The following is a 13,623-nucleotide window of genomic DNA, read 5'->3' as shown; positions in this document are numbered from 1 at the left end:
TGTTCAATTCCATCAGTCTGTAAGGCCAAGCAGTTGTTAGCACAGGTCCAGTATCCATGTGGCATTTGGAAATGAGGCTATGGCAGTAGAGAGTCAACAACGTGTCTCAGTGGCACACAGGGAAGACAGTTCTGGAGAGGCTCATTTCCTGAGAGTGGAGTTGGTCTTGGCTTCAGTCCCTGCAGGATGTCTGGCTCTGCGACCACATTTGCAAGGGGGTTCCTCAGCAACAGGGGGATGCTCAGTAGTGGCTTGTGAGTCCTCAGGCATGACCACAATCCCACTAGTTGCAGGAGATATAGAGGGATGGTCAGTAGGTTGGCTTGTGGAAGGGGCCTGGTGGTGGTTGGAGGACTCACGCACGAATGTGACAACCTCCTGCATCAAGCCTTTCATGGAGGCCATGGTGGCATTGATGGCATGCCACTCATGCATGGCCTCCTGGTGGTACACCCTCTGCTGTTTTCCCCCACCAGGTCTAATATCTGGTCCATCTTGTCCTGGTATAGGTTGTATGCTCCCAGGACTTGTGCTACAGCCGCATGAGCAGGTGGCTCTCTGGGTTACCCCGCCCTGTGGCCCCTAAGTGCCCTCCCACTGGCCCTAGCCTACTGTTCCTATGTCTCCGGCACGGTGTGCCCACTCCTACTTACACCAGGACCTTCATCACTCTTGTGTGGTGGGTGCTGGCTCAGGTCCCTGTACAGGTGGGCACACTATGAATCGACGTGGCCTGGAGACATTGGTGTGGGGGCATTGGGCAACCGGTGTTGTGGTGGCAGAGGGTGTGGGGGACTCTATGTTGTCCTGGGTGAGGCTGGTGGAGGTGGACTGCCCAGAGAGCCCAGATGGGCCTGGTAGGTCTTCCAGTTCCAGACATCCTGTGTCACTGTCATCACTGGGGTCTTCATCAGGTGGGGGATTAGCTGTAGGTGACACTGGTTGTCTGATAACATTCTCAGTGGCACCTGAGGATGACATGGATTGTTATTCACATCTGCCTGATGCACTTTACAGGGGCTGCGAGGGGAGTGCTATGTGTCATGCCTCAGTACTCAGGTGTAGTTATGCAAGGGGAATGTGAATTGTTAGGTGCCTAAAGGGTGATGCATTGTGGGAGTTGCAGTGCTCCATGCTGTACATGCACTGGGTGCATTTGGGAGTGTAGACTTTGGGATTGGTGTTAGTGGGGTAGGGTGTGCATGCAGGGGATGGGGATGCATGCATTACAGGTATACTTCATTCAAGGGGATTATAGGTGACCTATCAGTTTCCAGTCCTCTGGGGACTCCACTGAGAACCTTAGCGTGCAGGATCGGCAAGACCTTCTCCCATGATGTGATCTCCAGGGGAGGAGGTGGAGGCCCACCGCCAGTCTTCATGAGGGCAATTTGGTGACTGGATGCCATGGACTGGACCTTCCCCCTCAGGTAATTTCCTATATGCCGTCCTTTGTGCGTTGTTGGCTTCCCAATGAGTTCCCCTTGTCGATGATCCTCCGCCATAACTCCATCTTCTTTGCCATAGACGTTTGCTGGACTTGTGCCCTGAACAGCTGTGGCTTTACCCTGATGATTTCGTCCACCATGGTCCTTAATTCATCATCGGTGAAACAGGGGTGCTTCTGTCGGTACATGGTGAGTATGATGTGTGTGTGAGTGTAAAATATTTTAAGTGAAGTGTGATGCATGAGAGGTGTGCTGGTGTCTGTGATGTCTGTGTGCAGTGCGATATTCAGTGTGGTCGTGCAATGTATGTTGGTTGTCAGAGCAAGTAGTTGTGGATTGTGTGTGTTGTGTGTGTGTTTTATAGTGGGGGTTTGGTGTGATGTTGTAATAAGTAGAAATGATCAATGGTCTGAAGAAAGGAGTTGTAGGTTCTTTATTTGAACATCCCATCCACCATCCAGCTAGTCCAACAGCTCTCTTCAAAATGATCTCCTCTCCTTCCAAACCATTCAGACCATTCCACATTCCACTCTTATGTCATGGATGACCTCAGCCCAAGACAAGGCTAGTGAGCGTTCTAATCAGGCTGAGCTCATCGAATGCCTATACCACAGGTGTGTGTATGTGTTTCAGGTGTGAGGTATTCGAATTGGCCAATATGGTGTTGTGTTGTAGTGGAGGTTTCATTTCGGCTGCCGCAGTCCGACCGCCAATGGATTACTGCTGCGCTATGAACGCTGTGCTGATTTGTGGGTGGTATTAGGGGTCCAGTCTTTTTCTGCCGTGGTGGTGTGGGTGGTGGGAGCGCCTCTTTGCCGCCATCGTTCATTCTGACGGTGTCAGATTTGTGGCTGTGTTTTGGTGATTTTGTTTTTGTGTGTCGTATTTGGGCAGGTGGATTACCGCCCCCACTGCAGTCTTTTGGGGGCCGCCAGTACAGTGGTCTTCGGGAAAGACTACCAACATCATAATGAGGGCCTATATTTGTTAAATGTTACTCCATTTTTCTAATTCAATTTTAGATAGTTATTGCTTAGTGTTTTCACGTTGTTACTGTTTTGATACTGCATAAATAGCTTATACGTTGCAAAATTTCAGCCGGTTTGCTCAGTGCCATAGTTACCAGGGGGTTGAGCTCAGGTAAAATTATTAACTTTGAGGGTTCACCCTGCCAAGGATTTGTGATTATTCCTTGAGGTGGACAGTAACCCTCCCCAAATAATAAACACATTTCTTACAGCAGGCCTTGTAATGAATTGTTTAAAATGCAAGAATTAGCATATTAATCCCATTGCACCTTCAATAAATTGTAACACACATTCTAAATCATATCAATCCATTTATATGAATAACTTATATGCTATCAAGCTATAATAAAACAAATGTTATATGTTCTATATGAGCAAACAATACTAACTGCAGCACACTTTTAAAACTGAAAAATGTGTACTGAAATAAATGAATACGGTATTGACTTCTGCATGAACTAGGTGGCCAGATAGAAAATGTAGTTTAGCATGTAAAATAACCCACAGAGTTCCAGTTTCACTATGAACTTGCTACTGATTGTTCTGTGTGCAATTGAATCATTACCGCTTTGTGGAAGTGTCTGTATCCTTAAGTGTTTGTTGATGGTACCCATAATCAATGGCCAGTGGGTCTGGGAGAGCCTAGTCACTCCCAAGAGGAGTTCTAAAGTCAGCAGAAGGTGCTTCTTCTTTATGGCTTTATAAATTTGTTACCCATCAAGGTCCATCCCAAGCTCTGTCACAGCCAGTGACTGCCTGGCCTTCACCAGAGACATCATCCATGACAGTAGACAAGCTCGGATGAAACTCTAGGAAGCCACGATGAGATTATCAAGTGACTCTCAAAGCCACCCCTTCATCGCGTAAAAGGCAGATAAAGTAAAAACTTCCTTATTCAATATAATTTTTATGTTCTTTATTTCAAGTAAAAGACTGCTGTGATATCTAAAAATCTTTACTCGTAAAGCTTGTTTTGTTTTCAATATTTGCTTGTCTCTTATAGAACAACAGCTTGGCACACCGCTATATATAAGACTGTACATCTAAAACACATTCAACTGTGCAGCGATGCTGACCCAAGCAAAATGCAGGCTTAAATCCTTTGAATGCATTCAGAATGAAGTCTTATGATATATCCCTCTTACATTCACACATTACATCAAGGCCCTGCGATCGTGCAAAACATAAACAGTCATGCAGCTGAGCAATGGACAATCGTGAAACTCAACACCATGAAACGAAATTTCGAGTCCTTGGCAGGCAAATCCATACACATAATACATTACCCTGATCCATGACAAGATCCAATATGGACCATTATTAAACAATTACATTAGCCTAACCTGCGCCAGCCAGCGGCCACCAATTCAATTAATTACCAAACAATATCAAACACAATCAAATGCAGTGTCCTCAGTCCATCGTGACAGTGGCTGATCAATACTTCCAAAATTGTAATGGGTATTTCTGCTCCAGTAAAATATAGGGAACATTTATTTAAAAGGCGTATTAAACGTTATGCAAAAGTAGTGAACATATTTTATGCTAAATATTAATGTATAATAATTGTATACATAGAAGAAAAAATGCTACAGCACCATTAAACTAATTTTGAATTAAATATTTAAGTTAGGGCATGATACATTGAGCCTTCCTTCCTAATGGATGTCCTACAAAAAAGAAGGAATAACATTTACAGAGGTTCTATAGGAGCAACAATGTATAATGCTCCTGTATTTAGATGCTCAGGAGTGGCTATTTGAGATGCACAGCAGACTGTACCAGCCTGCTACAGACTCTCAGCGTGAGCTTTGTGCAGTGATGTAAATGGGCGTCTACCGGGCTAATCATTGAGACATACGGAGACATTGACTGAATATGTCCCTAGAATCTCACATAAGTCCGAAACGGCGTTTAGATTAAAATATTGGAAGAGTACTTTTTATTCGTATTTTGTAAACAACTCTTCATTCTAATTTTAACATTTTCAGCATCAGTACAGAGACTGAAATGAGCTAAACTGAAATTGGCATCCAGGCCAAACAATTCAAGGACACCAACGGTGACTCAACGTGAAATAGATAAGATACAAAATATGTTGTCATGTTTTTACAGGTCCATTTGTAAATATGACCCTTAGTTAAGCACAGATTTAGACCAGTTTACCGACTGCGGCATCAGAAATAGACCGTCTGAGACCCAAGCATCTCCCATCACTTACCGAGAGATAATATGCACTGGGTGATGGTCATTACAACCGGAGACTATTCGGAATACATTGTAATTAGATGTAGGTTATTGAAACACAGTTACCTGAAGAATACACACATACAATAAATCCATCCTCTTGTTATAAAATGCTTTATTAATATGCTAAAATACGGTTTTCTTGCAGAGAAAATGAATACGTGGCAATATATGTAAGTAGGATGAAAATAGGCAAAGTCAGTATAATGGATGGCTCTCTTTGAATGGAATCAATGATGGAATCCCTTCTTCTCTAGCACTGGCTAATGTCTACATTGGGGAAACAAATGCCAAAAATACGAGCTTCCTAATTGGCCCGCAGCACATACACCTGCTCATAATTTAGTGGCTTTCCAGCCTGTATCTGCGCAGAGAAGCAACGTGAATCTTCATTTACGTTCTGTCACTGTTCCTTCGAGAAGCAAATAGCCAGGGTCAGCAAGGGTCAGTGTGCGACCCTGATGCAGTCTGGTATAGGGTAGCTGCTAATTAGAAATACCTGAAGATTGTCTCCTCCAGAGGCTCTCATTTGAACCTTATGTATTGTTTCGCAGCATTACTATAAGAATGTACCGCATGTTTTGGGATGTAAGGTGTCAATAGAAATGTGTGAATTCCCTTCTCTCTAAATTTCATAGTATATGAATATAGGATATCAAATTATAAGAAAATGTTATATTTTTGATACATTTAAATTAAATGTGAAACAAAATCATGCACTGTATAATATGCCTAAATGATGAAAATGATAAGAACACAAATAACTTTATGTTTTGAGAGGGCTCAAAAACTGAAACAAGGCAAGGCACATTACAGTCGAAAGCAACAGAATGTTTAATCTAAACTGGGGGGTGAATAAAGCCATCTCTTCGCACAGGAAACAAATATTTAAATGTCCACAAAGTGGCAGCAAACACCTAGACACTGGTAGGAGTCTGTCAGGTAGGGAGGGTGATGAAAGAGCCTGAATCAACAATTATGATCAATGATCAGTAATCTTGATCCACTCATGCAAACTAAGTAACTATCAAAGGGTCAGGGAAATTAACTCCAACCAAGAAAGGGTACCAACGACATGGGTTCTGTAGGACAACTCATCTATATGTGAAACAGTTTTTAAAAGGGAGCAATTCTATACCTATCTATAGGACAACAGTCAGGTGAAGCGGGTGTTGAGATGTCAAACAGAAGCGAGGTATTTTATTGTTGCGTTCAGAATTTGCAAACACATAGCATCAAATGTGTCTACCTGGTCATTTATTTTGAGATGCAGGCACATTTCAGTAAATCATGCAATACAAGAAGCAATAGTGATTGATTGCCAGTACCAGGAGGAATAGGATCTTCATGATAACTAGTGATGTAGACAACCACCTTTTCCTGTGGGGGGAGAGGTCCAAGGCTTACATAAAGTCATGCACCATTGTTAGTCAGGTTGGCAGCCTGAGTATGGGATTGCCAGTGGTTAGAAGGGCATGTCATATTCAGTACCAGTATGTACCAATGTCAGGGCATGCCTAAAGGATATAGAACAACGTTAGCTTTGCCTGTTGATCCCGCCAATATGTGGGTGAGAGGCTAAGACCAGTTTTGAAGAGCCCTAAGAGGTCCAGTACCAACTTTAGTGCCTTGAAGTAACCACACTTAAATCTGGCTTCCCTCAGGCTTCTGGTATGGTAGTCCATAATTGCGGCTCATTCTTCTTTAAAGTAATCAGATGATATGGTGCAATGCCAAAAAAATCACAATTTGCATTCTAGTTTTTTTTTAAAAGGTGCATGATTATGGTTTAGTGTGGACCTGATATAATACCCTTGTGTATACTGCAGGAAAATATGTAGGAGAGGGTGTAGGAGACAGAGATATTAGTAGGAGTGGGCTATAGAGTATGTCTAAGATAGTGCTGTCTGTCTTTTTTTCTTGCTTGACATCTAAACCGATGACTGACTGCAAATCTTGCATTTATTTGTTTCACCCATCAGCTATCCCATATTCAATGAATTTGATGCCAATCTGTCACCATGGAAGGTTAACATACTTACAGTCACCTATCAAGAATACAGTTATTCTAAAGGGTGCGAGGTAAGACCTATACAAATAAGTTAACCTTCAACTGTTTATGTACGGTTTTCCTCGCCATGACCTCAGTCCAAATGATCATGGTAGGCGCAGTACAATTAATGGCAGAGATGTGGTACAGAAAATCCAGACACATCAGCTCCTGGAGTAAGTGGAATTCAAGGCACTTCCAAAAGGGCACAGCTGTACAGTTTGGGTAAGGTAGGTCAATTGTGAAAGTTGATGCGTTATCTAGTAGGATTCTTTGTGTGCCAGCCTCAAGTCACCTGCTCGGGCGTCCACATGTAATTGTGTGCCTCCATGTGGGGACTGTGCCCCCGCCTCAATAGGAATATGATGTTGTTGTTAATTTGGGGTAGTATTTTTCTTACGAATGGGACAGGAAGCATGCTAAATAGATAATGGAATGGAAGGCCTTCAGCCATTTTAATGCTATTCAATTGTTCTCACGGGGAGAGCTGTTGATGTGACCACAGCTCAAACTAAAGTGCACTTCTCATGATAAGGGGGAAAAGGTTATCCTCAACCATGTGTAAACGGCCTCTATTCACCAGCATACCTAAACATACAGGTTTCTCAGAGACCCACTTCAAACTCATCATGTTCCCAGGCATTACACTCCTCCCAGTTTATTTTACAGCCCGATAATTGTGAAAAGTAGGCTATTAGTAGCAACACTATTGAGATACAGGTGTCTGGGTCACATAGTGTGTAGAGAATATTATCTGCTAAATAGTGGTCTTTGGGTTCCCCCACCATAGTCAGAACCCCTTTAATACCTGCATGTTTTTGAATTGTTGAACAATGGCTTAAGCACTGATAGAATAGAAAGGGGAGGCGGGGCTACCCTGTTTAGTGATTCGCTCCATCAGGAATGGATCTTACAAAAACCCTCCACAATTAAGCCAGGCCATCGTATTCATGCACAACCGACAGGCATTAGCAATAATGTCCTGCCCCCGTCCTACCCAATGTTCACAATATATAGTCCAAGTCAACTCGATCGAAGCCCACCTCTGTCTCATGAACAGATATAGAAATCACCTTTCTTAGTCTGTTGGTGAGGACTCTGGCTAAAATCGTGGTATCCAAAATGGTGAGTGATATAGGACTGCACCAGAGCAAAGCAGGGGATCCTTGTTCGGTTTATGGATCAGGGATATCAGGACATCATTGTAAAATGCTGCTGAGTCCCAGTAGCGACTCTTTCTTTATAAGCAGTTTGAAGATTTTTTTCGCCAGCAGTGATGCGTTCGCTCAGTAGCATTCTGTTGGGTACCCATCCTCACCAGGTCATTTGTTGTAGGGGTGGCATTGTATCATTGCATTGTATCATCTCTTGGATTTTCTCCCTCCAGCCTTAATCTCAGTGTTTCGCTAGATGTAGAGTCGAGAAATAGTGTTCTTCCTTCTTTGATTAGCCAGACTGATCACATTTACCCAAGCTCATGAAGAGCACATAGAAGGTCTTTACAATGGCCATGGACGGGTATAAATTGTACCATAGGTGTCATGGTATTTCCCAGTTAGTACACTTTTTGCTGAGTTGTGCTGTAAGTAGCCTGTCTGCCATCTCACCCTGCTTGCAGTGCTGCCACTTTAACCTGGATATGGATTAGTCAGCTTTGAAGGTAGAGACCGATGAATACTTAGTTCACCCACTTTATTGCTTGCCACAGTTGGGTTGAGGCATGTCGCAGGTGTTCTTCTAAAGGTTGTTTAGTATAGCGTTCCAGTTTATGCTGTTTCGCTTCTTTTTTCCTCTCTGCCAATGCTGCATCCCTCATCATCAGTCCCTTCAGGTGGCCTCCCCCACCGCCCATAGGATTTGTGGTAAGGAATCGGAGCTGTTATTGTTTCTAAAGCAGTCGGCGATATGGGATCTAAGAGGTCGTCTTTCAGTGGGGAGTTTATGGCTGGTCGTGTTTTTGCTGGTGGTCGGGCACGTGTTCTAGGTTAAGCCTCAGAAAGAAAGGCGAGTGATAAAATAGCACTCCCTTGAAAATGGAACAAATTGTCCTATTTAAAGGAGCCCTTTGGCCTGAAAATAGCCAATCTTGGCTCTCAAACAGCACACACAAGACGTGAATGTGAATTGCTTGTTTCTAGGGTAGAATAGCCTCTATTCATCCAGTAATCCATAGTCACTCATTATTTTTTTTTAAGTGGCCTGTTGTAGGTGTAGTGCTTGTTGTTGGGGCCTGGCCTGTCAAGGAAGTGGTCTATTGCCAATTTCAAACTTCCCCAACTAGTGTCCCAATCCTGCCAAATTCCAGTACAAGTATGGGTAAAGAGGAGAACTGTTGTTAGATGAAGTGGCGGCATAGAGCCCACTATCAGCATTTTGCCCATTGTGTAGAATGTGGCAAAGATAAACCAGCCATTGAGGTCTGTCCAAGTCTTTAGAACTTTGCAGGCTAGTTATCTCCTGATAACTATAGCTACTCCGCGTTCTTTGGAAGTGTTCGTGGTGGTATACTCAGATGGTTATTATAACTCATTCGTCTGCTTTGGATTGGTTTGCCTACCCATTCTTTTTTTTTACTTGTCTGATTCCAAAGGAATCAAATGAGTTTCTTGACGGAGGGCAATATCTGTGTATTTGGAATCTAGCATTTTCTTTTCTCTTAAGATAATGGAACAGTTCAGATTAAGGGAAACAACTTCAAGCTGCTTTTGATGTCCTTGGGGCTGGCTTGTGATACAAGGTTTGGAAATATATAACTGTTAGTGCCAGAGGAAGGAGTTCAGCAGGAAGGAGGGAGAAGAGGGGGAAACAAAAGTGACAAGGGTATACCATGGACGGAGAAGATAGAGAGGAGGAGTGTTGTTAGGAGGGCTAGTAGAAAGGGGGTCACAGGTAAAGGATACCCCTTCAAGGATGGGCGTGGGACTTTAGGCATCCAGTGGTTTGTAGATTAAGTATGAAGATAGACTCGAGTCAGGATGTGTAAGTGTCAGTCTACTAATCAAATGTCATAGGAGATAGGCTGCAAATTTGGGCATTTTAGTGTCAGGAAAGCTTATGGATGTGTTGACTGAGCACCTTTTAGCCTAGGATTCAACAGTACCTAAAATGGAGATACCCAATACAAAGTAGAGTAAGCTGATTGGGTTGGACAGCAACGTGACATAGGGTCAGTGGAAATCATGTGATGGGGAGATGGTAGATGTAGATGGAAACTAAGGGCCTGATTTAGAGTTCACAAACTTGAAGGATATCGTGTTCGCCATATTACAAGTTCCATAGGCTATAATGGAACTGTAATATGGTGGACGGGATATCCCTCATGTTTGTGATGGACTAACCCCTCCACCAAACTCTAAATAATTCCCTAAGTCATGACTGTCGAAGGTGGGAAAAGGTTTCCTTAAGTCAGGGGGATTGTGAATTCAGACATGTAGACAGTCGGGGGTGACAAAATGATCTAGAAGCGCTTCTGCCGAGAAAGGAGAAACACACCGGATGGAGGGCCAGCAGCATATATGGTGAGTTTTTTGGCATTATACCGCACCCATCACATTTTAATGTTGCCAGCTGCGAGGATGAGAGGGTCACTGCTAGGGTGAGAGGGGACACTGCTGAGAATGAGAGGGGCACTGCCGTGGCTGAGAAAGGGCATGTGAGAGGGGCACTGCTGGGGGGTAAGAAGGGTGCTGCTGGCTATGATATGGCTTTTGATTGGGGCGGTAAAGAACTGTGGGTGGTGTGAGAGGTGCACTGCACAAAAGAGAGAGGGCCAGTGAGAGTAACAGATGCTCTGCTGAGGAAAAAAGGGTACTGAAAGAGGTGAGGGCCAATTTGTGGCAGTGAGAAGAGTAGTGGAATGGTCAGAAAGGGCTCTGCAGGGGGTGAAAAAATGCCCTGCAAGGGGCAAGAGGGGACACTGCTGCTGTGAGAAGGGCACTGTGGGGGTGTCTGAGGAACTGTGCACGAGAAGAAGTTGCTGCAGAGGTCATATGGGGTATGTATGCCACTGCCTGAGAACGGGGCCAGCGTCAGGGGTGCCATGGCAGTCGTCGACAACAAAGGGATGGAGATTTTAGTGTGATAGGGGTGAAAACGGATGGCTCTTCGAAAGGTGTGAGCTATGGGTGCTACACAGAGGGAGACTGGGCACTATGGGACCTGGTTGAAAGTGTAACCAAAGGAGTGAGTGAAAGTGCACTTCTAGGAACATGAGTGCTGATGCAGTGAGTGTAAACTGTGCAGCAGCCTTCGCCAATATGGAGAACCTGTTACAGCTCCACTGTTGTGCGTGAAGTGATGTGAAAACTACCAGTGTGTTTGTGGTCTGGCGAGGCAATGGCAAATGCATGGCACAACAACAAGGTTGTGAACGTGGGCACTGCCGTTGGGTGTTTGTGTGAGATGAAACAGTGCCAGTGTAGGAGTGCAGGGGGTGCTGGTGAAAGAGGGGCCACTTTAGGGCATGTGAGTCAGTGGAGCTTAAGTGAAAATTGTCACTGCAGACTTTGGTAATGTAGTGGAGAGCATGTGACTGCTAGTGGGGCATCTAGTGGAATTCTAGAGCGCTCAGGGTGCGTTGGTGCTCTGACTGGGTATGCAAGGTCAGCCTCCACAGTGAGATCTTGAAAGGAGAGTGTGTGCATTAGTGGAAGTCCCCGTCCATAAGAACTGTGTGTGTGTGTGTGTTTATGCACACTTGTGAGTAGGCGTGACAAAGTGTGGCGAGTCACTGCCTACCCTGATTGTGTGGCGTCAGTGGGAATAGGGTGCACAGTGCAGGAAGTTAATGTGTGGACAGTGGGTGTGTGCACAGGTGACGGTGTATGGAATCACTGTGTGAAGATTTCATCCATACAGGGAGTGGGCAAGCAAGGGGTGGGTGAACGAGTGTGTGTGTGTAATCATTGTCTGCAGGAAGTGCGTGATGAGTGCACAGTGCATGGAAAACGTGGTTGCGAGAGACAGCAATGGAAGACCAGTCATGGAAAGTGTGTGCAGGGAGTGAATCTACAGGGAAAGTGTGTGCACAGGTAGACACGGGAAGGCATAGTGCAGACACTAAGGGGCTCATTACGATTTTGGTGGGAGGCCCGTGTCGGGATGTCCCTAGCCGGGCCATATTATGAGGTTCCCAATGGGCCGGCGGGAGGAAACAGTGCTTCCGTCCGCCGACCCAGCGGGAAACTCATGACAACATTGATGCCGGCTCGTAATCAAGCCGGCAGCAATGTTGCGGTGCGACACCACCCATTGCGCTTTTCACTGCCCGTAATTCCGGCAGTGAAAAGCGTGACAGGGCTGTGCCAAGTGCATGAGCCGTGCAGGTTCCCCCAGAGGGCTCCCAATACCCCCCTTTCTGCCAGCCTTTGCATGGCGGTCTGACAGCCATGCAAAGGCAGGCAGAAAGGGGACTCATAATTCAGAGGCCAGCGCTTTTCTGCCCTGGCAGATTACGACCCCTGAGACACCCAGGCTGTCGACTGGTGGCAGCCTGGCAGTGCTGGCGGTCGGACCGTGGCGGTTCGGCCACAGCTGTAATGTGGACGCCGGACTGCCACTATGGCAGCGGTCAACTGCCAACCCAAGAGTGGCGGTCCTAAGACCACCACACTCGTCATGAGGGCCTAAATCAGAGAGTGTGTGTCAGTGAGACTGTGAGTAGAGAAGCTTGTTGCAGAAAGTCAATGCGAGCAAAGTGTGTGCAGGATGAGTGAGTGCATGGGGGGGGTCACTGGCTAAGAAGTGACTGCAAGGAAAGTGTGTTCATAGTGAGTGTGTGCACAGGAATCACCAGCTAGGAAGTCACTGCAGAGAGAGTGTGCGCATGGGGAGGGATAGTGCAGGCAGTCACAGCAATAGACTCCAATGGGCTGCAGTGTGGGGAGTTACTGTCTGAAGTTTAATGAAAATCATTTAAAAAACTGAATACTAGTATCAATTAATTGACAGCAGGCACTGTAAGGAAACTGTTATAATGAAAACAGTACACAGAAACACAGCCAGTACAAACTTCCGAGGGAACAGCAGTGAATTAACTTCTAAAACCAGTCTAAGATTCATGCAAGGAAGCAATTAGCAATTTCAAATGTTGTCACAGAAGGGCTTACTAAGTTTTGAGGGGTTTGAATGCCCTTCAAAACATTGTAGTTGCTGATATGAGAATGTAAATGCCCTTTCCTGGCTGTTCTCCAGAGATAGCCTTTGTATAGTGATGCCCCTCACAGAAGGGTAGTCTGCCTACAGCAATGCACAAAGAGGTCTCTGCATCTACCTCTGATCACAAAACATAAAGGGCTGGGCCACACCAAAAGGGACACCTCTACCACATTGTACAAATGTCTGTTGTCCAACCAGTCCCCTACCATTCACCAAAGGGCTGTGCTTCAGGCAGTTTAATCACCAGCTCCTTACTAACAAAGTATTCACGTAATTTCTAAGGACAGCCCAGTCATCATCCCCGTGCCTTGGTGTCTGGATCTCCACCCTCCAGTCTCAGGAATGAAGGCAATACATTTCGCCTGTCTGGGGAAGTTGTCCATGATACAACCAGCTGGCATGCAAAGGGATCCTGCTTTGCTACTTATAGTCAATACTGTGAGCCACACTTGAGGATAAACATCACCAGACATCCACTCCAGCTTTGCAGAATCTCCTTTTCAATGTTATATTATTCACCCATAAAATTTCTCACATCGCAATGTTCATGTGTTAACTGCTTCCATCAAGCACAGCCTATAGCTCACGATAGTTCCCGATATATGCATACAACCATTACTTTATGCTTTCTTGGCCTAACTGGAGCAGTGGTCTAGTGGTAGTGTCCTAGAAAAGGACAGACCGGTCTTCTGAA

Source organism: Pleurodeles waltl, chromosome 8, assembly GCF_031143425.1.
Source record: "Pleurodeles waltl isolate 20211129_DDA chromosome 8, aPleWal1.hap1.20221129, whole genome shotgun sequence".
Classification (NCBI taxonomy): Eukaryota; Metazoa; Chordata; class Amphibia; order Caudata; family Salamandridae; genus Pleurodeles; species Pleurodeles waltl.
This window is presented reverse-complemented; position numbering follows the sequence as displayed.